Below are 24,117 nucleotides of genomic sequence, written 5' to 3'. Positions count from 1 at the left end.
GATTCTAAATTAATTATAAATCAATTGACGACTAAATTCGAAGTAAGGAAGCAAGAAATTTTACCATACTGCTGGAGAACGCAGCAGTTGCTGGAGCAGTTTTGTCATGTCGAGATTAAGCATGTACCAGGTCTGAAAATGCAAGAGCAGATGCTTTAGCCAGCTTAGCAGCGGCTCTATCCTACCTAAATCGGAGCCCTTTCCAAGTAACTATAGAAGAAAGAAGATTTTTGCCATCTTCAGAAGTCATCAATGAAACTGCGGAGATGCTTCCTATATCATGTTTGGAAGTAATGACTGATGATTGGCGTCACCCTTTCATCGATTATCTCAAATATAAGATCTTGCCGGAAGAACCAGCGCAGAGATAGCAAATTAACTAACGGTCAAGTAGATTCATCATATGTAGCAAAGTATTATACAGAAAATCTTATAATGGAGTGCTAATATGTTGCTTAGACAAACAAGAAGCGAGCCAAACATTACAAGAAGCACACTCTGGAGAATGTGGGGCACATCAAGCTGGCCAAAATTTATTCCATAGAATACATCAAATGGGGTATTATTGACCTACCATGTTCCAAGACGCGATAGATTATGCGAAGTGATGTCATGAATGCCAAATTCATAGAGATGTTATACACGTTCCTCCAGAAGATTTACACCAGTCGGCCGCTTCTTGGCCTTTTTCAGCCTGGGGACTTGACGTCATTGGTCCTATAAATCCGCTTTCATCCAAAGGAAAGCAGTATATTTTGGCAGCAACAGATTATTTCTCCAAGTGGACAGAAGCAATAGCATTACGCAGTGTCAAAGAGAAGGATGTGGTTAATTTTATCCGGCACGCAATAATATACCGCCATGGAATTTCAAAGAAAATTATTATGGATAATGGCACTCCTTTCAAAAACATAAGCATGGAGAAGCTCTGCCAGAAATTCAGTATTCATCATTCATTTTCAACACCATCAAAATCTGTCATTAGACTCATCTAAATATGTTAAAGGATGTATATATAGTTAGAGATCTATTCTGAAACAACTTAACCATTCGATTCAAGATCATTCAGTCACTTGAGATACAGGGTTGTCTAATTATAGAAATAACAGCAAATTTTCCCTAAATTGGATTACAAACCTCATATCTGGTGATCAATATAATTAGGCCATTAGTCGATAATTTAAAACACTTCAGCCATTACACCTTAAAAATTGTCCATTAAATCTTAAGAATATTTGTTAATGTAGATTATGAGCCATCTATCCCCGAGATTAGCCATCAATCGTCAAATACACGCCATGAGGCGTCTTGACCATTGAGACAACTCCCTGAGACTTTTTGACCATTGACGTTAAAGTTCAGGATGACCTGACCATCAGAACGATGGAGATCCATAACTGGATGATTCAATCAATATGTATGGCCCACCTAAACTCTAGATTTGCTTGGTTCTTGGTTAAAGGCCCTTATTGGGACCTCCAAGGAGATTAGATGGAGTGGATTTCACCATACATCTCAAGTGGACCCATGAAAGTGTTGCGAGTGTAGAAAATTTACATGCACCGCGGTGTACAGGACCGCCAAACCGGGTCAATAGGCGCTAACCCGTGCTTTTCAAATAAAGAGAGAGATTCTCTCTTCTGGCGCCTGGATGGACAGACAACGTCCGTCTGTGGATTCTATGGCCCACCATCATCATCCAGGTGCATGATCCAGCCATCCATCTGGTTTAGACAGTGGGCCTGACCAAAACCCAATTGATTTGACGAGCTTTCCTATACGTTTGGGCAAACAAACTCGGCCTAAATGGAGTTGCACATGGCAATTTCCAAAATTAGAAATCATTTTCACCTTGCCAGCTTGGTGATCCACGTGATCACCTCTCCCTCAATCCTAGTCGTCCGTCTCACGTAATCCTAGCCCTCTAAAGCTAGGTTTTTATAAAAAGAAAGAGATGGAGAGAGAGAGAGAGAGAACAGCCGTGGGAGGATTCGTTCGTGCACTATCATGATCCTAACCACCTAGTCGATTCTAGAACTCTCTCTCAAATCAATCTAGATCATCCATTTAAAGACCCTTATATGTAAGGAAACCCTAGGATCTGGATAGGAAGGAGTTTTCTCCCTTTTTTACAGCCATCGGAGAAAAAAACGCCTGTTCCATTCTTCCTCCAAACCCACCGAGAGAAACTCATCTAAACTTTGATTTTTGGGTCCCTCAAGCTTCTAGAGATGTATCTAGACAGTCCAATGTAGAGGTTTCAAAAAAATACAGCTTTATTTACAATCCGCCATTAGAGCTAAGTTTCTTCTCCCATCCAAGCTACACCGAGTCACCTCGAGCGGGGCGATATTTGGTCGAGTTGGAGATGCTTTTGCTGGCCATAGTTGAAGAAGAAGGAAGGGAGAGAAAGAAGATCGAAAGAGAGAGATCGTGGGTGTTAGAGGCGTGGTCTGAGTTCGGTCCGGGTTTAGTTGCATGACCTGTCTGGTCGAAAGAGAAAGAACAAGAAGATGAGGAAGAAGCAGATGGAAGAAGAAGAAGAAGAAGAAGAAGAAGAAGAAGAAGAAGAAGAGAGCGAGAAAGAGAGAGAGAGAGTGGGGATGGTGCCACACTCCCGTTCAGGCTCGGGTTGAAGTCGAGGGCTTCCACAACAACTCGACTCAATCGAGTTGTCTGTCCGAGTTGGGTTCATTTGGGCCCTCTTGAGCCTCTGAACAGGAGGAAAGAAGAAGAAGGAAAGAGAGAAGAAGATGAGAGGAAAAAGAGAGGAGAAGAAAGAAAAGAAAAAAGAAATAGAGAGGGAGAGTGAGTCAAGCTGAGTTGACTCAGTGAATCGACCCACCATTTCAACAACGAGTCGGGCTGGCTGGGTCTGAGTTTGATTTGAATTCAGACCTTGTAAAAGGCCAAAGAAAATAGAAGAAGGAAAGAAAGATGAGGAAGAAAAAGAAATGAAGAGGTGTGAGGAAGGAGAAGAGAGTTGAGGGTCGTGTCGGCTCAATGAGTCTACCCACTCATTTCAGGGTTGAGCCAAATTAGTTGCAGGCAGAGTTTGGTTGGGTTAGCAGCATTGCATCAGGTAAATGCCTCTTTTATGTTTTCATTTATGCAAGTTTCATAGTATTTACTAGTTAATTTAATGTCTTGCTAAGTTGACTCGGTGAGTCGTAGTGGAATTTAAATTAAGTTTGGGTCCAGCTAACCTGGGACCCTAGTCGGTGTTGAACTCATATTGAAACATGTAGAATTTCTAAATATTCATTTCTGAGTCACATTACACTGTATCGAGTCGAACCGAGTGAGGTTGAATCCATTCCATTTCGACTCGAGAGGTAGGCTTATAATCATTTCTATGTGGAGACTTTCATGTTATATTAATATCTAATACAAGTTTAGGTTTTAGATAGAGTTAGGTCTTAATTCCAACTTAATTTTAATTCTAATTGTGGGATAATCTAAGATAATCAGATGATATTCATGAATTAGGGAATGGAATTGATTTCAAGAGCCATTCGCAGCTTCTAAACTTCATTTGATTTGAAGAGAGTCCACACTTTAATGTGAGGATCACCCTTCAAGCTTTTCTACATCTTGATGATTAGCTTTGCTATTTTTCCTTGTTCATTTATCTCATTAATTGCTTAATGTAATAGATTGTTCTTACTAATTTTGATCCCTTAAGATAATTGATGAATTGGATTTGGTGCGAATTAAATGCCTTTAATCTGATTTGAATTGTACGCTTTAAATATGCATGTGCTATCTCGATGTTATTATACACGATTTAATTTATCATCCATAATTACTTAATAGAATACTTAGAGGTCCTCGAACTAGTGGCCATCTGTGTTATAGATTAAATAAATTTATGTTATGGGCTATCATCTTGTGGATCATTTTTGCCTATGTGGCTTTTGGGGAATAATCCCTTCTCATCGTACTATTAAAAGAAATATTTGGCCTTTGCGGCTTTTATAGAATAATTGTCTCATGTGGCTTTAATGGATTGCCTTTGTATAACCTTACAATGGTAAGTTCTACTTGTTGGACTACGATTGGCTACTAATTGTCTAGGTTACCTTTAAACACCTCAACTGTTAGTCTCATGAGCCAGGGATGGTGGAATGGGATACTATGCCTGAGCTGTCAGCCTATGCTGGGTAACAAATCCCGCATAGTGACCTTTGAGCTTTCTTAAAATGATTGTTTGAAATTAGAATAACAATGGTTAGGCTAATCACGCATTTTCATAGCATATGGTCTTTTCCATGTGACTAGTTCTCCTTGGGTGTATCTTATGTACTTTTCCGAGTGGCTAGATCTCCTTGGGCAATCTATATATTATTATAGTCTTTTTCAGGTAGTTAGTTCTCCTTGGGTGTACCTTATGTACTTTTTCAGGTGACTAGTCCTCCTTGGGCGATCTATATATTATTATGTTCTTTTATGGGTGTTTAGTTCTCCTTGGGCGTACCTTTGTATACTTTTCCAGGTGATAGTCCTCCTTGGGTGATCTATATATCATAGTCTTTTCCGGGTGGCTGGTTCTCCTTGGGTGTACCTTTGAATACTTTTTGGGTGACTAGTTCTCCTTGGATGACTTTTTACCAGCTAGATGTGCATCCTTAAGTCTGTGAGCATGTGCATATATCCATGCATTTAAACAAGATCATCTTTGTGAAATTTATTTAATGAATGTGTATCTGATGAACCTTAGCTGACTTCCATGATAATTATTGTGTAATATTTGTTATACACTGTCTTTGTTAACTATGCTTAATTATCTTGATGATACGATAAATCTTGAGGGGTATACCTTATTGCAATAGCCATTGACGTTATTGAACCATATTAAGAGTGCAGGAGACATAGATGATGCACATATTGGTGTTCATGTGGATTAGGAGGAGCCAAAGGACCCTGTAACTCTCTTTCTGGACTCCATTTCATTTTAATTTGTACTGTATGTTTTGTAATAAGTTAAGACATTGGTCTGTATAATTTTTTAGGTAACCACTTAAAATCTTGGTTATGTATATTTAGACTCCCTCTTATACTTGTATTGTTTCCATCCTGTTATATTACTAACTTTGATAAAAGGAAAAAAAATGTATATGAAATTGGCTGTCTTTAAAGGTTAACGCTCGAGTTTTTGGAACACGAGTAGTGTACTCGGGTTTCAGGAACCGGCAATGCAATATACGATGCGAATGAAATGACCAAGCTGGAGTGTGAAGTCGGGATGATAGCAAGTAGTATCACAAGCTGTGGGGTCATCACAAGGGATTTCTATCCAAACTAGTCCCATACCTAAATTTGGATAGTCAGACTCAATGTGGTAAACTCCTGATCTCAGGTTAGTCGTGCACCCCAACCGAAATCCTGGCCATTGCAAAGGTACACAACAATTAGTTGCGCACCACCAGCCCCAGTGATAGTGAATGAATAAATGAATAAATGAATGAGTAAAACGCTGAGTATGCAACTCCTGCTCAATAAGTCCACATATCAGTACTGTACATCTCTGGGATCATCACCGGGGTCTAGTACACTCTACACAGATCACCGCCCACTGGACGCGCAACCATGCAAGTGGAAGAGACCTCACTATCCACCTGGTCAGTAGTCAGCCAATATCTACCCGGTATGTTGATAGCGGACCCATTCACGAGCTGGTCAAACTCAGCCTAGCTATGCCCCCTACCCTCGGGCGAGTAAGGTCACACCCCCTTCCAACCAATCATGACACGGTGGGAGACGCAGCCTTCTGGTATTCGACACTCAGGCGCTCATATATCCACTCGGTTTAGACGTTGGAGCGTCTCCTGGCCACAGAGGTTTATGAACTTTCACCCAAGGACATATATAGCACCCCATGTAGAAAAAGATTTTCGGTGTCCTATCTGGCCATCCACGATATGCCTCTGAAGGCTACGGCCTGGATATCACTAGGGCCTACAATAGTCATATCCCAAAATGCGAGATACATGAGTCATACCATCCAGTCATGTATCAAACTTGTGCGTACCGTGCACTCATGTGGGGCAACTCTATCTCTCAGGGAGTCCCATAATAATCCGCCCAATGACATGTGCTATGATCAATCACTCCTCATATCAAGCATGCAGATGATGTGTATGGGCATGTGTCCTGATGCTATACTATCACATACTCATAATCAGTATCAATAATCGGCCTAACAAAGGGCCTAAGGGAAGATCACAATGTAGGCATTTAACCATCATTGCCCATCAATATGGACATTTAACCAACATTTCTCCCAAGGAGTGGCCCACATAAAGCCTAAAATATAGTGGGGCCCATGGCCTCACACAAGGGCCTAATGTACTTTTCAATGAGCTTCAACATATGGACCTTGTATACATCACATCAAGCCTCATCATATGGGCCAATATACATCACATCGAGCTTCATCATATGGGCCTCATATACATATATCGGGCCTCATCATATGGGCCAATATACATCACATCGGGCCTCGCTTAGGGGCCACATACACATCATAATGGGCCTCATCATATGGGCCATATATATACATCATATTGGGCCACGTCCCATGGGCCTCGAATACATCACAATGGGCCACAACCCATGGGCCTTACACATTGCAATGGGCCGCATCTCATGGGCCTAATACACATCACAATAAGCGTCAAATACAGGCCGCATATACATCATAATGGGCCACATCTCAGGGCCTCATATACATCGCAACGACCACAACAATGGGCCTCTCATACGGCCACAATGGGCCCTGCTCATGGCCGATGGGCCCCATCGGGTGGACCGCGGGGATATGAAACACATACATCATGTGAGTCCCACCATCAGTGCAGATTTATAACACATACATCACGTTGGGACCCCACCGTCAATACTGGACAGTGGGAATAAAATACATATATCACGGTGGGTCACCACAGATGGTCAGCGTGTGTGCATTGTGCATCAAGGTGGGGTCCACATTAGAGTGGCCCACCTGCTTTAGATCAAGGCGATATTTGTGTTTCCTTTCCATCTAGTAGGTCAGCGGATGGACGATGTGGAGGATATAATACATATATCACAGTGGGTCACACACACGTGGCCCACCAGAGGTTTGAATCTGCCTCACGTCTAGATAGACGGTGAGGATATAACATTACATCATGGTTGGGTTTCCAACGTCCAACGAACTAGACGGTGCAGATGAATCACATGCATTGCGATGGTCCCACGCGGTGGGACATGTGTCATCAAGGTGGACCCCAAGCCAGGGATGGACTGGAAGAACATATACATCATGGGGTCCACGGAGCTTGCTGACGTCAACCATCAGCTGATAGTTGCGTGGGACCCACCATCCCTGCAATGGTTGGACGGTATGGATACAACACATGCATCATGAGGGCCACACTATCGACGTGTGGCAAAACATACATCTGTGGCCTCCACTGTCCATTGCTGGACGGTGGATAACGTGAATATACATACATCAGGTGGTGTCCCACCTTGGATGGACGGTGTGTGTGTACAAAATACATACATCTGGTGGGGGCCACGTCCCAGCTAGACAGTGAGGACCTCACACATGCGACTGGGTCCCACCGTCCAGCAAATGGACGGACGGTTGGGATATACACATACCTCGTGTTGGGACCACAGAACTTGCTGACGTCAGTAGCAACCACAGCTGCTGGGTGGGCTATTGGCCCATCATCCAGAAGATGAACGGCTTAGATTTCACATACAGCAGGGTGGGTCCACGTGGTGTGGCCCACTAGAGATTTGGATCAGCTGATGTTTGTGTTTTGCCTACGTCCAGCAGCACCTGCTGCTGGACAGTGCACATACAACACATATTTGGTGAGGTCCACATCAGTGGGCCGCCCCACTGATCAAGCTGATAATTGTATTTTTCCTTCGTCCGGGCCTGTCCAAACGGATAGCCGGGGCGGGCCGGCTGGATGCGGTAGCAAGGTGGGTCCCCGATTTGGATAGTAGATGCGGTCCGCTAAATGGACAGCATGGATAAAATCAAGCATCGGGGTGGGCCATCAATCAGGGAAAGAGATATATATATATATATATATATATATATAGAGAGAGAGAGAGAGAGCAGTTATGGGAGGGGCCCCACCACTATGGGCCCCTCTTTTACATTACACACCTGCATACATCACTTGGGTCCTGTCACGCCCCAAAATCGGAAACCAGGCTCACAAAATTCCCAATCCGGCACCGACAGTCTCCGTAGTGCCCCATTCTCGGATTCCGGCACTCATATGTCAGATTCCGATCCTGAAATCCTACAAGGAGGATTTTCAGTATGAATTTTTTTTTGTAATAGAGCATAACCACAAGCATAACCAAGTCACAAAACAACATCACCACATATCCACTATATCAAAAACTTTAAGTACAGTGCGGAAAGGGAAATACAGAGTGATCAAAAACTCTAAAATGATCTGATGTGCGCTCCTGCCTCAGCGCTGCTGTGATCTAAGGCCACCTACATGCAACGGTCGTGCATAAGCTTACAAAAGCTTAGAGGGTGGTGTAAGTGTGTGCGCAAGGCAAGCGTCAAGTGTACAATATCAAAGTAATGCGGAAATACGTGGTAAGTCCATAAATGCTATCAGCTATACCAAAGCTATGTGATGCAAGGCATGAATTCTATCGGCCATACCAAGGCCATGCGATGCGAGGCTTATGTAGTCAAATGTCATATGCGAGATGCAAATCAATTATGCCAGTAATCGTCAAGTATACATATCAGTACAGTTTCTCTCTGGGATATAACCGGGGCCTAATACACTCCACACTGACTGCCGTCTCCCTAGTTGCACAGCCCAGCAAGCAGAATAGACCTCACTATCCACCTGACCAGTAATCTGTCAATACCTACCCAGCTTGTCAATAGCGGACTCATTTGCGAGCTAGTCAAACTCAACCTAGCTTATAGCCCCCTCACTCAGGTGGATAAGGTCACACCCCCTTCCAACCGACCACGACACAGTGGAAGACGCGGCCTACTGGTATTCGGCACTCGGGCGCTTGTGTATCCACTCGGTCTAGACATTGGAGCAGCTCCTGGTACCAAAAAGGTTCTGGGATTTTCACCCAAGGACATCTTAAGTGCCTACAGTACTAGAACCAAGTATTTTCGTTATCCGATACGGCTATCCACGATGTACCTATAGAGCCACGACCCTGATGTCGCTAAGGTGTACAATAATCAAGTCACACATATGAGGGATGCATGAGTCACACCGTCGAATCATGCAGCAAATCCTGCGCATATCGCACGCTCATGTGGGGGCACTCCGTCTCATAAGAAGTCCCGTAAATGCCTCAGCTCAACGGCTTATGCTATGATCAAACATTCCTCATATCAAGCATACATATGATGTGTATGGGCATGAATCATGGAGCTATACTAAGCATGTTATAAAGTGATGAACTGTCCTTACAATGAAGATGAGCCTAGATGGCCTACACACAACAAGTACGGGCCTATCAATGGGCCCTAGGGAGAGTTATAATGCAGACATTTAACCAACATTATTCTTACAATGTGGACGTCAAACCAACATTACTCCCAAGGCATGGCTTGCCATAAATATCATTACACAAACCATGGTGGAATCACACATTGCAATGGACCTTAAGTACATCCCATTGGGCCTCAACCCATGGGCCTTAGATACATCAAATGGGCCACATCACATGAGCCTTATATTCATCAAGTGGGCCACATCAATGGGCCACACCAATGGGCCTTATGTACATTGCAATGGGCTATAACCCATGGGCCTTAAATACATCACAATGGGCCCTCTTGTGGCAAGTGGGCCACATCACATTGGCCATATACATATCAAATGGGCTACACCAATGGACCCCATGTATATCAAATGGGCCACACCCAATTATAAGTTGTGATAATGATTTTCCACCATTAAAATTCCCAAGGCCCACGATAACATTTATTTCCCATCCAATCTAATCATGAGGTCACACTGACCTGAAAGGGGTTTTAATGGTGGATGTTCAAACCCACTGTTTTCTATAGTGTGGTCCACCTAATCATAGATCTGTCTTAATTTTGAACTCAAGCCTTAAAATTACCTGACAAAATGGTTGGACGGTTAGAATGCAACACATGCGTCATGGTGGGGTCCACACACATGGCCCACCAATTAAATGGACAGCTTGGATATAACACAGACATCAAGGGTGGGGCCTACTGGCCGTTCAGCAAATGCCTGGACGGCATTGATAAAACACATACATGGTGGGTTCCACCGTCCACTGCCGTGGACGATGTGAATAAAACACATACATCATTGTGGGTCCAACGTGAGCCTTCCTTAAGTTTACATGTCATCCAACCCGTTGATAAGGTCACGCTAACCTGGATGAAAGGAAAAACAAATTTCATACTGATTCAAAACTTTTGTGACCCAGAAAAGGGTTTCAATGGTAGCCGTTCAATCACACTACTTCCTGCCGTGTGGGCCACTTGAGTTCCAGATAGGGCCAATTTTTTGGATGGGGCCCACTGTCCTAAGGGGCCTAATAGATGCACGGTGTGGATATTCAACACACATCACTGTGGGACCCACATATGGGACCATGGTCCCTATTGTCCGTCCACCAAAACGCTGCAGCGTTCTGCTGCGCGTCAACAGCAACAGGCGCTGCCTACTTATATTTTTTTCTTTTCTTTGAAAAATGGAATTTCTGGGGTTTTTTGTACGTGGGGCCCACATCAGGAGGATCCACTTCGCCCAATGGCTCCTAAGGCTCAAAACAAGCCAAACAAGCCCAATATTCAATATATTTTGGTGTGTGGAAACATCATGTGAATTTTAACGATGAGAAACACTGTTTTTCTATTCTATGACCCACGAGAAAGTCGAATTGGCCCCATTTTTCAACTCAACACCTAAAATGGTCTGGTGAAAGGGATGAACGGTGTGGATTAAGTCCATACATCAAGGTGGGGCCTGTATGAGTGGCCCACCTATTAAGCTTGTGAATCAAGCTAATATTTTTGTTTTCGTTACACGTCTAGTGTCCCTAGACGCTGGACGGTTTGGCATAACACATACTTAAGGTGGGCCCTGCTCAGGTGGGCCACCAAATGATGGATGGTGTGGATACAACACATATGTAAAGTGGGCCCTACCTATAGATGGCTTGGATAAAATACATGCTTCATGATGGGGTCCATCCGGGTGGGCCACATGGCCACATCATCATATACAAATAGGAAGAAATGAAAGATAGAGGGAGAGAGAGAAAAAAAAAAGAAAAAGTAGGACACACGTGTGATGGAGGGACCCCGACACTATAGGCCCTCCTTTTTAAGCATTCGGTCATACATCAAGTGGGTCCCAATACATGTGGGCCCACCAAATCAAAAATCAACGGTGGAGATTGCTTCTCCACCAAAATGGAAGGTCTAAATGACCTCTTTAGATCTTAGGAAAGTAAACATCATGATGGGATCCATGGAGAATGGCCCCATCATGGAATGATAATGAAAATCAAGGTGGGCCATCGGCCACATCAAGGGTCCAAAGTGAGATCCATACCATCAATCGGTAGGCCTCACTTGGCCCATCATAAAAACATGAAAATCTAGCATATAGAAGCACCCACCATTCGATCTTCTTGGTCCGATGGAAAGTTAATCTCCTTGTGTCTCACTTTGATGGTGGAAGATGAAAAATGAATGGCTAGGATGAAGGTTTTTGAGAGAGAAAGTGGGCCACACACAACTCTCTCTCCTTAGAAATGCATGGATGTGTACTCCTTTTGGTTGCTTGGAATTTTGTGTTGAGAAAGAGAGAGAGAGAGAAGGGGGAGTTGTAAGGGAGATAGAGTGATGGGTGATGGATGTGAGGTGAGTGATGGGTGAGGTGAGAAACTTGTTGACTTCTGGGGTTTGCTTGACTTGTGGAGAAAGAAAGCATAGGTTGCTCTTGTACTTGACATGAGGTGATTGATTGATTGATTTGAGTGATTGATTGATGGGACATGATGTAGAGATTCTCTTAGGATTGCAAACGTGCAATTTTTCTTCGAAATAAACGCCGGCCCACATCTCCCTGCCAGGGTACCGGATCGGGATGCAAGACGCGGCGTTGGAACCGCGGCGACGGTGCGGTCACAATGGTACAAGTCTCGGATTAATCCGACTTAAATCTACGGAATATGACTTAGGGTTACACGTAAACATCAATTATAGGTTGCAGATTGCCGGACTTTGACGGGAAGGATCACGGGAGTCGACGGAACAGTACGCAATGTGTTTCTATCTAGGACTTATGAAATCCACCACCATCGGCAGATTTCAGGCATCCTAGACATGAGAATAAAAATTTAATTCTTGAAGTCATGAATCAAGGTGTACCCGGGGGAGGGAGGCAACCTTTGCCCATAAATCAACCTCATAATGAAGAGCAATATCAGGTTAGTCCAGAAGTACCTCCAGTTGTTGCACAACAATATTGGGATCATAATCAAATTGTTCAAATGGTTCAGGAAGTAGCAGGCCAAGTTTTCAGCCGAACTTCTACTCCAATTTACTAAAAGTCATATCCTAACTAGATCAACTGGCAATATCCACTGTTGAGGAATTATCGACCTAGACTCACATTATTTACAAGTGATACAGGTCAATCGACTATAGAACACATAAGTCGTTTTACCATATAATGTGAAGAGTTGGCCAATAACGATTACTATAATTGTAACTATTTGGTTATTCACTCACTAATGTAGCTTTTACTTGGTATTCCAATTTATTACTAAATTCCATGTAGAATTGATAAGAGATGGAAGAAAAGTTCCATGCTCAGTTTTTCTATAAGAATAGAAATTTCTATAATTGATCTTGCTCGTTTTCAGTAATTGTTAGGAGAATCAGTTAAAATTATATTGCTCAATTTAAGAGAGCCAAAAGTCGATTCAATTTAGTTACGACCGAAGTAGAATTTATCCAGTTAGCTCAAGACGGAATCGGAACGAAATTCATAAATCTCTATGATTTGATCAGAAATGTGTCTCGATATAAGGCTTTGCTTCATGAGTCAATGCGATAAAAGAATTCTTCAGCATGGACATTATTATGACCCTAATTATGATGTTACAATAGATGAAGTAATGGCTAAACAACCATTCATATGCTATGCATTAGTTAAAGCAAACGCAATGACATCATCTAATCAGAAAGTTTAAAGAACATATACCTTTGATATTACTTGGGCTGACGATATCTTTGATATCATGTTAGCTGGTAAATTTATCAAAATCGATGTTAACCATAAGATTCTAACGGCCAAAGAATTGAACAAAATTAATTACTATAAATGGCATGGAACTTTGTTACATTGTACTAACAAATATATTATTTTTAGGAATGTTATCCAAGACAACATCAACTAAGGATTGCTGAAGTTTTCTGAAAAAGAAAAGAAAGCAATGATGATCAATACTAATCCATTTATGTTTGATATGGATATTAATATGGCCAACGTTAATCCTCAAAGGTTGGTTCGGCTGTGACAAAAAAATGACTTCGAAACTCAAATGGATCAAGCCAGTGAGATAAATGTTGGCAAAATGAGTATGAGGCCTAAGCATACATTCAAACAGACCGAAGCACATCCAGAGGCAATAATTTCAAATTGTCAGCATCTGTGTGAGAAATGTGCGAGGCCAATTCGACCGAATTAAAGGTTTTATCGACCAAGTTATTGAACAGAACGATTGATCATTCAAAGCAATGAAGAAGGAAATCCATCTTTGCAATTAATGGATAAGTATGCCAGTAATCACCCTCGGGCCATCCTAAGGTAAAGGATGGTTAAACCTCGTTCTACTCAAAAGGTAGCTTGGAAAAGGCTCAGTCATCCAAAATTTTCATAAGTACTAGAAGGGATGAATCGTACTAAAAAAATGACGTTGGCAAAGGCAACAAACCACAAAACGAAGATAGTTAGCCATTGGAGGGGGCGAATCTTAGATGAAGTGCTCACAAATCTGATCAAAACTGGCAATACCAAAGCTAGAAGAAAAAAAGTAATATCACTTAATATGGTAGAACTTCATGTAGGGGTTGACTCGATTAAAAATTAGAATTATGATAGGGCATCAATGGATATGGAAGGATCAACCTAATACTTTAGTGATGGAGATTTTTTAGATAATCTTTTTATTGAAGAATAGATTGCAAAAGTGAGATCATTAGAACAACCTCTTCTAAACCGAATAAATAAATGGAGAATGAAACTGCAAATAAAGTTGATAAGCAATCGAATTCGAAGATACCTACGGGACAATGTACGAAATCGGTAATACAATTTGACTCATTCCCACCAATTGCATTGAATTGCAATATGATGCTAACACTACCATTGAGTTTCCAAGGTAAAGCATCTTGACCAAGCAAGATGGAAAAAAATCTAAAAGAGTTAGGTCCTATAATTATATAACATGGTTCTTTAAACTCCGAGGAGGAAGCTAAAAATGTGACGACCATTACAGTTGAATCAGGATCTCCTTCTGAAAAAATAGTTATTGAAAGACAAGCTCTTGCAATGACCCAACACTTGAAGCTATTGTATATATCCGTACACTTGGAAGGGCATTTGATCACTCAGGTTTTAGTCAACAATTAATATACTCCCAATTAGAATAACGACTAAATTGGGAGAGACTTAAGACGACCTTATTCCGACTGAATTTACAATAAGTAATTTTACTGGAGGAGTAACACAAGCACAACATGTTTTACCGGTTGAACTAACGATGAGAATCAAGAAGGTGCTAGCCACTTCTTTGTAGTCAAGACTTCATCAAATTACAATGATTTACTTAGACGGGATTGGATTCATTCATTCTCATGTATTACATCATCACTACACCAATTCGTAATCTTCTAGAATTAAGACAGAATAAAATTGATTTTATCTGATAACAAACCATTTTTAGTTATGTCCAAGGTGGCCAAGGTTTATTTATACGAAAATGAGATTGGACCAATACAATTTACTAGACAAGGCAAGAATGACAAATAGATTATGATTGACTGAGACTCAACCCAAATAATGTAATACATGCTACGATGATGATTCATCATCTAAATGAAAAGTTGCTGAATGCTATAATTCCATATATGGTAAAATGGGTGGATGGCCCCACAGAAATTTGTCACATCATCACAGTCCGGTTCTATGGTTTGGACGGTGATTGAGTTATATATATATGACACGTGTATAAATGTAAATGGCTTACTCCCTTATGTGGTCCCCGTACCGGTTAGAAACAACACTTGAAGCCCAGCAACAGCTTGCAATGTCGTGCACGGTAACGCCCTTTGACAAGTGCAATCCTTTCAGACCTTGCAGAAAATGACAAAAGTCACTCACCCACCCGGATTCTTAACTTCGCTCACCTTGAAACTTACTTGGATCCAAAATCTACCCTATCCATTCAGTAGTTGGCCCACTGTGCCAATATAAATGTGGATTTTTCTTACTAATTGTCCATTTTTATTCACACACATGTATATAAATGATTCAATGAAAATGACTTCACCCTTATTACAATGAAAATGTTTATTGTGGGGCCCACCATGATGCACTGTTGACAGTCAAGTTTAGCCAAAGTGTCCAAACATCAGTCCAATTTAAAATTGAGGTGGGACGCAATGTACGAAACAGTTCAGCAAGAGACGCCTCTAATGGGACCACTAAAGTGTGAAAACAGCCTGTTGGCCTCGCCATCCCTTAATTTGGGGCAGATGCTTCAGTTGAATTTGTTGGATGGCATATACATAGCATGGTAATGCCCACATAAAATCAAGGGTAGGTGTCCCTCATCAATTGTTTTATCTTGTGGTCAACCTAAGTCTGGGTCCTTACTCTTGCTCGGGTGGTAGACTTTCAGGAGTTTCAACTCCCGGTCAAGGGTTCGAGCACCCATAGGTGGTGAAATTCCACCAGCGTGAGTGTGTGGGGTGTGTGTGCGATGGATCGGCGTGATTTCTGAGCCCATGTCGGGACGGAGCTATGCATATGATGGTTGGAGTGGATGTCATTAATACATCACCAATGTGGCCCATAAACAATTTAATGAAAATAGTTTTGGGAAGAAATCATTTTTTGTAGAGTGCGGATATTATATATATATATATATATATATATATATATATATCTTTGGGAGGGGGAAGGGTTGCTCCTAATGGCACAATTTATGGGATGTTAGCAGGGTCTCCAAAGCTTTTGAATGGTACATGAGGTGCCCAATCATCAGTAGAGAGGGCCCATTCAATTGTGCCATTAGGAGCAGCCCATGGTGCAAGATCATGCCAATCAGATTACCCCAATTCAAAGAATCAGGTAAATTTGTTACTACTATCTGTCCTTTTTATAGGCCATAGAATACATTGTTAAAATTATAAAATCAAACTACTACTTTGGAATTATAAGCCATAAAAAATGGGATCGATTGGATTGATGGTTTGAGATGATGTTTGGGCCTATGATGTTCATCTGCTCAATTTTGATTGTCTATTTTCCATATTATTGATCGGATGCTTAAGATCATATGATAAATGTGATTTTTAAACCATAACTTACACTTATTTGATAGATTGTTGAAGATGATGATTGGACATATTTTATTCATGCACTTACCGTCAATTTGTCACGCTATTTATCATATGCTTAGGATCATCCAATTATTGTTATTTTTATACTATGGCTTGTCCCTATTTGGTACCAAAAAATGAAAAATTGATGATTGGGCATTGCACGTATTATTCAAAAGCTTAAGGGACGTTGCTAACATTTTCATGTAAGGTGAGGTGTTAGCAACATCTCCAAAGCTTTTCATTTAAATGTGGGATGCCTAATCATCAATTTAGATCATCCATTCTTTCATACAATTAGGGGCAAGCCATGGTGTAAAAATCATGCCAATTGGAATAACCCAAAAAATCTGATCAAAATTATAAAAATGGACAATCAAGATTAAGCGGAGAAACAAAATTGGTTTAATCATCCTCTTGAAGGATCTATTTAATAGATCCTACTTTGTAATGCTTATTATTCTAAAATAGTACTTCGATTTGATAATTTTAAACATTCCACTTATGGCTTGTAAAAAACAAACAAAATAAATTGGCCTCATTCATAAGGTTATAGTCATCTAATCGATGTAATTTTTGCACCATGGCTTTCTCCTAATAATAATATTAAATCTCCATTGATGATTGGGCGCAAATTAAAAGCTTCGTATGCATTAGCAAAACCCATACATATATATCCATACATATATCATGCATGTGTGTGTACACACATATGTATGTATGACGAGAAGATCTCAAGTTTAGCTACTTAGCCATTAAGTACCATCCACCCAGCAAATAACTTCCAACCTATAATGTGCATGGAACATCCAACCTATCCAATAAATTATACACACAACGAGTAACACCGATAACAAAAATCAGCTTCATGGTGTGGACCATTATTGTATTTAGTAATTTATCGATTGCTAAATATTATTTTTTATGGTATGGCCTATTGGATGAGTGGATGTGGTTGATTGTTACACAAATTGATCCTCATGGTGGGCCAACCTATTGGAAGGGTTGGATGTCACATGCACATAACAAATTCGAAATTAAGTCCAACTACTTGGTTATTGAGTTATGATCACCTCATGGATAACTTACAACTATTAAGCAAATACAACATACAACCCTTCCAATAGTTTGGCCCCACCATAAGAATCATCTAGTGAAAAAAATAAACCCATTCTACTCATCAAATGAGTGAAAGCAATATCTATCATTGATAAATTGCAAAAGCAAGTGTGGTCCACTATCAATGGATGTGGTCGATTTTTGCATAAGGCAATCTTCATGGTAGAACCAACCTATTCGACAAATTGGATTTTGCACACACATGAAAGGTTAGAAGTCATCCACTAAGTGGACCATAAACTATTGTCCAATCGGTTGGGCTTGAGACCCTTGTGTATGGAACTTAACTGCAACCTTTTTGGCAAATAAATTTATTAACTTACATATGCGAGAGTTTATCATCGCAAAGTTAGATTAATTGGTGGTATTAATTACCTTTTTTAAGAGAGAATACTTATTAAGACCGGTCAAATATTTGTTTGTTTAAATTCTTACCATCGACAGAATATCTTCCATTTAGCCATTTGGGGGATTAAACTTGTATAATTTTTAAGATATTGGGATAGGTGGCATGTACAACACATGCAGAGACAACGGAAGAGTGAAAAAGCAGGAGAAATGGAAACTAGGAGGAATAAAAAAGGGTGATTGTAGGAAATATGTGTGTGGAGGGAGAGAGAGACTCACTTGGTTTTAATGGTGTGCAACCCATCTTCATGTTTCAATGTGTAACTTACTTGAGTTTTAGATCTGGCTCATGTTTTAGCCAATTTCCTGACATAAGCCACAACAAATGTACCTTATGATTTACACCATCAACATAGTGGGGCCCGTAGAGCTTTTGCTGCATAGTTTATCTTAATACATTGTGCAGACCATATATAAAGAGGAAGATAAATTTGAGCAGGCTACATACATCAAAGAATTGAAAAATGAAAATACAAGATTATAGATAAAATCTAAGCTGTTTAAAGGTTTTTTTCATGTGAAATCTAAACAGCGACAACAACTACATTATCTAATTTTAGAAACACCTTGACTTCATTTAAAATATGTTATCTAATTCTAGAAACACCCTTCACTTCATTTAAAATATGTTCCTAATCTTCTGAATATACGTACCTCAACATGATCATCATATAGAGCACAAATTTCGTTAATTGAATCATTACATGGGCTACACATGAATTTGGATATTTTAGGATCACGTGGGTTGTTTTTCATGGTGTGGCTCACTTTATGCTTGAATCCGTTACATTTTAATTTTTTTTAATCATCATGATAGGGTTCATTTATACGACCAATAAACTTGTCTGACATATGCACCCCACCATGGCGATCACAAAAACCACAAATTTTGTCAATCGAATCATTAGACGCTCTGCAAAATGAATTTGGATTTTTTTGGATAATGTGGGTTGTTTTTCATGGTGTGGCCCACTTATGTTTCATTCAACCATATTTTTGTTTTTGTTATTATGGCAGGGTACATCTTTACGATGAGTTGGATAGTATTATCTAGCAAAATCACAAGGAAATTTAAGGTAAAAATCTCTTTTCCCCTTTTATTTTCACATTGGTATACAATGAAAAAGGGGCTTCACACAAAATTCAAGAAGAATTTCCCTTTGTTTAAATTTCCAGAATGTGCTTCTCACATGAGAAATTATCAAAATTCTCACTATTTCTTTTCTTTCCCAAATTTTAGAGTTCAGCATATTGGAGTCCATGTGGTATCTATTCATTCAGTATAACTTTTCCAACAAATGCAACCCCTCACGGTGATCAAACAAATAAAAAGAAAGGGTGGGCCACATAACAATTCAATGGTTTTTAGGCGGTGTATAATGTTTTATAGGGTGTGGCCCAGCTATTGACTGGAAAGTCCTGATTTTCTGTTCATTTGATCACCATGATGGTAGGACATCATACACGCACCATGTGGGCCACTCACACCATGATCGACTCCACTAGGAACAAATTAGACAGAGACGGCCTGTTTTGGGATTTTGAAAGAGCCACCACATTGTTTTGGTAAAAATCAGATTTGTTAAGAATTTTGTCAAAATTTAAGGAATATTTATGAAAAAATTATTTTCATTTTACAGTTTTTTATTATCTAAAACTTTCTAAATATTAAAATTTTAGTAAAACACTTATATCTCATGTTTTTTTTTTTTTTTTTTACCGGAAGAAACCTCACCGTCTCCATTGCAGGCGAGTTATCTTTTGGAAATTTATTTTACGAGATTTAATTGTTTAACACCCAGATCTATTCGATATTGGCAGACTAAGGGGAGATACCTCGTTTCAACACTTGAGGTCTTGGTATCGATCCCTAGTAGCGGTGTGTCATGCCCCAGACTCGGTAACCGGAATCACAAGGAACCCGATGGCCGGTTCTGGTCGTAACAACCTCCATAGTACCTCATTCTCGGCTCCTGAGGCAGGTTCCGATCTTCGGATCCTACAAGGAGGATATTCATAACAGTATAATCATTTCCAATATAAGCATACCCAAAATCACAGCAAGTACATCTGAGATAACAAAGGCACACATCACAAAATTCACTATAAATTTGAATTTTTACAATCATCCATAAGGTCCAAAAGGACATACATGAGAATAAAAGGAAAATAGAGAGAAATCAGCAATACTGGAGTCCTCACTACTCAACTCTATTCCACGCTCTTCTGCTACAGCGCCTACCTAGAGTCTCCTGCACGCATCAATCACGCATAAGCTTATAGAAGCTTAGAGGGTGGTGAAAGTGTGTCAATGGTGCAGAGAAGAATAGTAGGAGGTATAAGGAAATAAGCATGATCAATGAGCATATCACTAGCCTTACCAAGGCTTACCATGAACGCGATGCAATGAGTAATGGGTGCCATACCAAGACAATGCATGAAGGGGCTTACACAGCCAATGCTAATGCGATGCAAGTAATGTCAGTACTCATATCCAAACTATAAGTCAAATACATTTCCAATCATAAGGAAATCACCGAGGTCCATTACACTGCTAAATGACTGCCGCTCTGCAGACCCCGCACAATCAAACGAGCGTAAGAGACCTCACTACCCGCCTATGGACAACCAATCACCAACAAAGCCTGAAGGTAGCGGACCCATTTACGAGCTGATCAGACTCAGCCTAGCAATGCCTCCTCACACCATGGAGGTAAGGCCACACCCCTATCCAACAGACTACACGACAGTGGGAGTCACGGCCTAACGGTATAAGGCCCTCGTGCGCTCATGTATTCTACCTGGTCACGGAGTTGGAGCAGATCCTTGGTACCATGGAAGTTTTAAAATTTTCACCCATGGGCATCCTATGCACCCGGTATGCTCAACTAATATTTTCGGTGTCCACACATACGGTCATCCACGAATACCCCTGTGGAGGCAAGACCCTGATGAAGTAAGGGCGGATATTTACAAGCTATGCAATGCCAGATGCAAGAATCACACAATCACCCATGCATCAATCCCAAGCATCCATCTCTCGGGGAGATACCGACATGTCCTACAGAATGACACAACCATGACAAATCATACCTCAACCAAGCATACATATGATGCGTATGGGAGTGGGCTCTGAAGATGAATAGGGATGCTAATGAGGTGGAGATGAACTCTCTACCTAACCATGAAGGGTATAGGTACTTAACCAATTCCTTATAAGGAATACAACCTCTAGTGGGGGCCCATATACCTGGGGTAGCCTACGAGACTAAGGAGAACAATGGTATGGGCCTAAATAGATGAAATGAGCCTAGCAAGGGTCTATGGTGGGCCTTTAACCACCCATAGAAGCCCATGGGCTTACCTTAGGGCCACCAATGTGGACATCAAACCACAATTGGTCCCCAAGAGGTAGCCCATCTCTAATTGATCATGGAACAAGGCCCAAGGCCTACGCAACATCAGAAATAAGAAACGAACAGCCATAAGCATACCACAAACACTCATGTTGGGCTTCAGAAAGGTGGCCCAAGGCCTATCCAAAACATGGATCTAAGGGAAACACACATAGCCTAACTCATATATATCACTATGGGCCCATAGGGGAAAGGTTAGGGCCCAACATAAAGGCCACTAATCTCATATATTGTGGTGGCCTAGTGAGCAGCCCATTGCTCAAACCACATTGGCAAATGTCATGCTCTTAGTCAAGTAAGTTGGGCCTTCAACCCGGCCCAAGTATTAAAGTTGATTTGGTGGGCAACCAAGGGCCCATCTACTTGTGTAATCCGGCCCACTAACCCAACACAATTATATTGTAAAAATGGCCCAAGAGTTCAATGGGCCTATCTAGAAAGTTCCAGCTCAATTGAGCCTAAAGAGTTCAACAACTAGCTACATTCATGGACCCAATTAAATTCAACTGTGGTGGGCCTCAAAAGTGCATTTATTAAGCCCAACATTTAAGGAACCAAAAGTATAAATTATTCCCTCTAAGATCTTCACAATGTGGTGGGCCCAACTCTTCAAAATTTCAGCGCAAAGGCCAAGCATAATTATAACAAGTTGCTGGATTTTTAACCCAACAAGTTTATGGGCCTATTAGAGTCTAGTAATTGTTTCATTTGATTAGGACATCAGCCCAAGTGATCTAGCTATCAAGTCAGAGGGCCCCACCACATAGGGTTACATCATACGACACAAGGGAGTAGGTGAGCCACACTGCTAAACCAAAGTCCAGCAGGTAGCCCACATGGGGCGTCCCATATGGGCCTGGGCGGTCCAAGGCCTAGATGGCTTAGCTATACATACATCAAGGCAGGCTCCATGTACACTAAAGTGGGTCCCATAGGAGATGTACACTTGGGGTGGACCCTCCCTACGTGGGCCACCCATGGATGAGACGGCTGGGATATACAACACATCAAGGTGGGCCCATGAAGCAGGCTGGATGCCCCAGCCTGGGCATCCCTGCCTAGCTGGCCACTCCTGGCCCCACCACGGATAGGTCAAATGTCCATTGGGTCTAAAATTTTACAGAGTGGCACTTTCATAGGTGGGTCACACCCCCACAAAATTTCAGAATTTTTGGATATTCTGAAGTATTTTAATTAATTTAAACAAAATAGTCTGTCCAAAAAATCGGACAGACCTAGACGTCCCAACGTGGTGAGCTAGTCCGGCACTCGCCACGGTGTGCACAAGGGTCCATGGGCCCTAAAAATTGGTAGGTGGGTCCCAACATGGGTGGAACACCTCCCTGTAAATTTTCATGATTTTATGATACCCAAAAATATTTTAATTAATTTGAAGGATACAATCTGTACAGGGTGGAGTATTGCTGGAATATGACTGTGCTGAATTTGGGCTATTCCAATGAGTGGGTCCTGGGCCTCCAAAATTCTGAAAATTGAGGGCCAAGGTCTCTCATCATGTATACAATAAGAGGAAACCCAAAAAAGGTGACCCACCATCATCAAAATAATTTATGAATTTCAGTTTACAACAGTCTACATTGCTGGACTGCACAGCAGAAAATTAAGCTGACCACCCCTCTTGGCCCACCCTTTTGGATAACCAAATGGAGTCAGTTGGGACTGCAATTTGGCATACTTATAGGTGGGGTCCACACCTTTAAGAACCATATATTACATGGGACCAAACACCCCTCCAAATGCCCAAAAATCAGGCCTCAAGATGACCCAAAAATCTGTCCAGACAGTTCTGGACAGCAACATATAACTGAAAATAAATAAATATAAATACTATTTAAAAGGAGATTTAATCCTAGCAAATCATGGTATGGACCACCCCAGTGGGCCCCACAAACATCCAGACCCTTCCCATTACAAAACACCCCTTACATATGCCCCATATAGGTGGATTAGGGGGCGCTAATGTCCAAGGGTGGACTGTCATGGACATCCACCCTCCATGGATGGTCTGGATATTTTTGGTCCACAAAGTGGCCCACACACTCATGATCAGAAAGTTATCAACAAAGGAAAATAAGTATTCGGCCACAAGGGAAGGGTCTCCGCCACATTGAGTCCCTTCCCCTCATCACTCATACACACACATTCCACTATCACAAGATATACAAGATCTACATGATCATAGGATTTCTACTTGAGATCTACAATCTCCACCAAGAATCAAAGGTCTAAATGACCCAAAGATCCTTGATCAAAGAAGGAAAAGCCATGTAGGGGTCTATGAAGAATGACCCTTTGCATGGAACATGCATACAAGTAAGATGGGCTATAAGCCCCATCCATGAAATCTTGGGGGCCACCACCATCATTTGATGGGCCCCACAAGCTTCAACATTAAAAAAAAAGGAAGAACATGTAAGAAATGGAAGAAATCTGAATTTGCAATTGCATGCACACCCACCTTAAGAGCTCTATCAAAATTCCACT

This window comes from Magnolia sinica, chromosome 14 (assembly GCF_029962835.1).
Source record: "Magnolia sinica isolate HGM2019 chromosome 14, MsV1, whole genome shotgun sequence".
Lineage (NCBI taxonomy): Eukaryota > Viridiplantae > Streptophyta > Magnoliopsida > Magnoliales > Magnoliaceae > Magnolia > Magnolia sinica.
Note: the sequence above shows the minus strand (reverse complement) of the source record.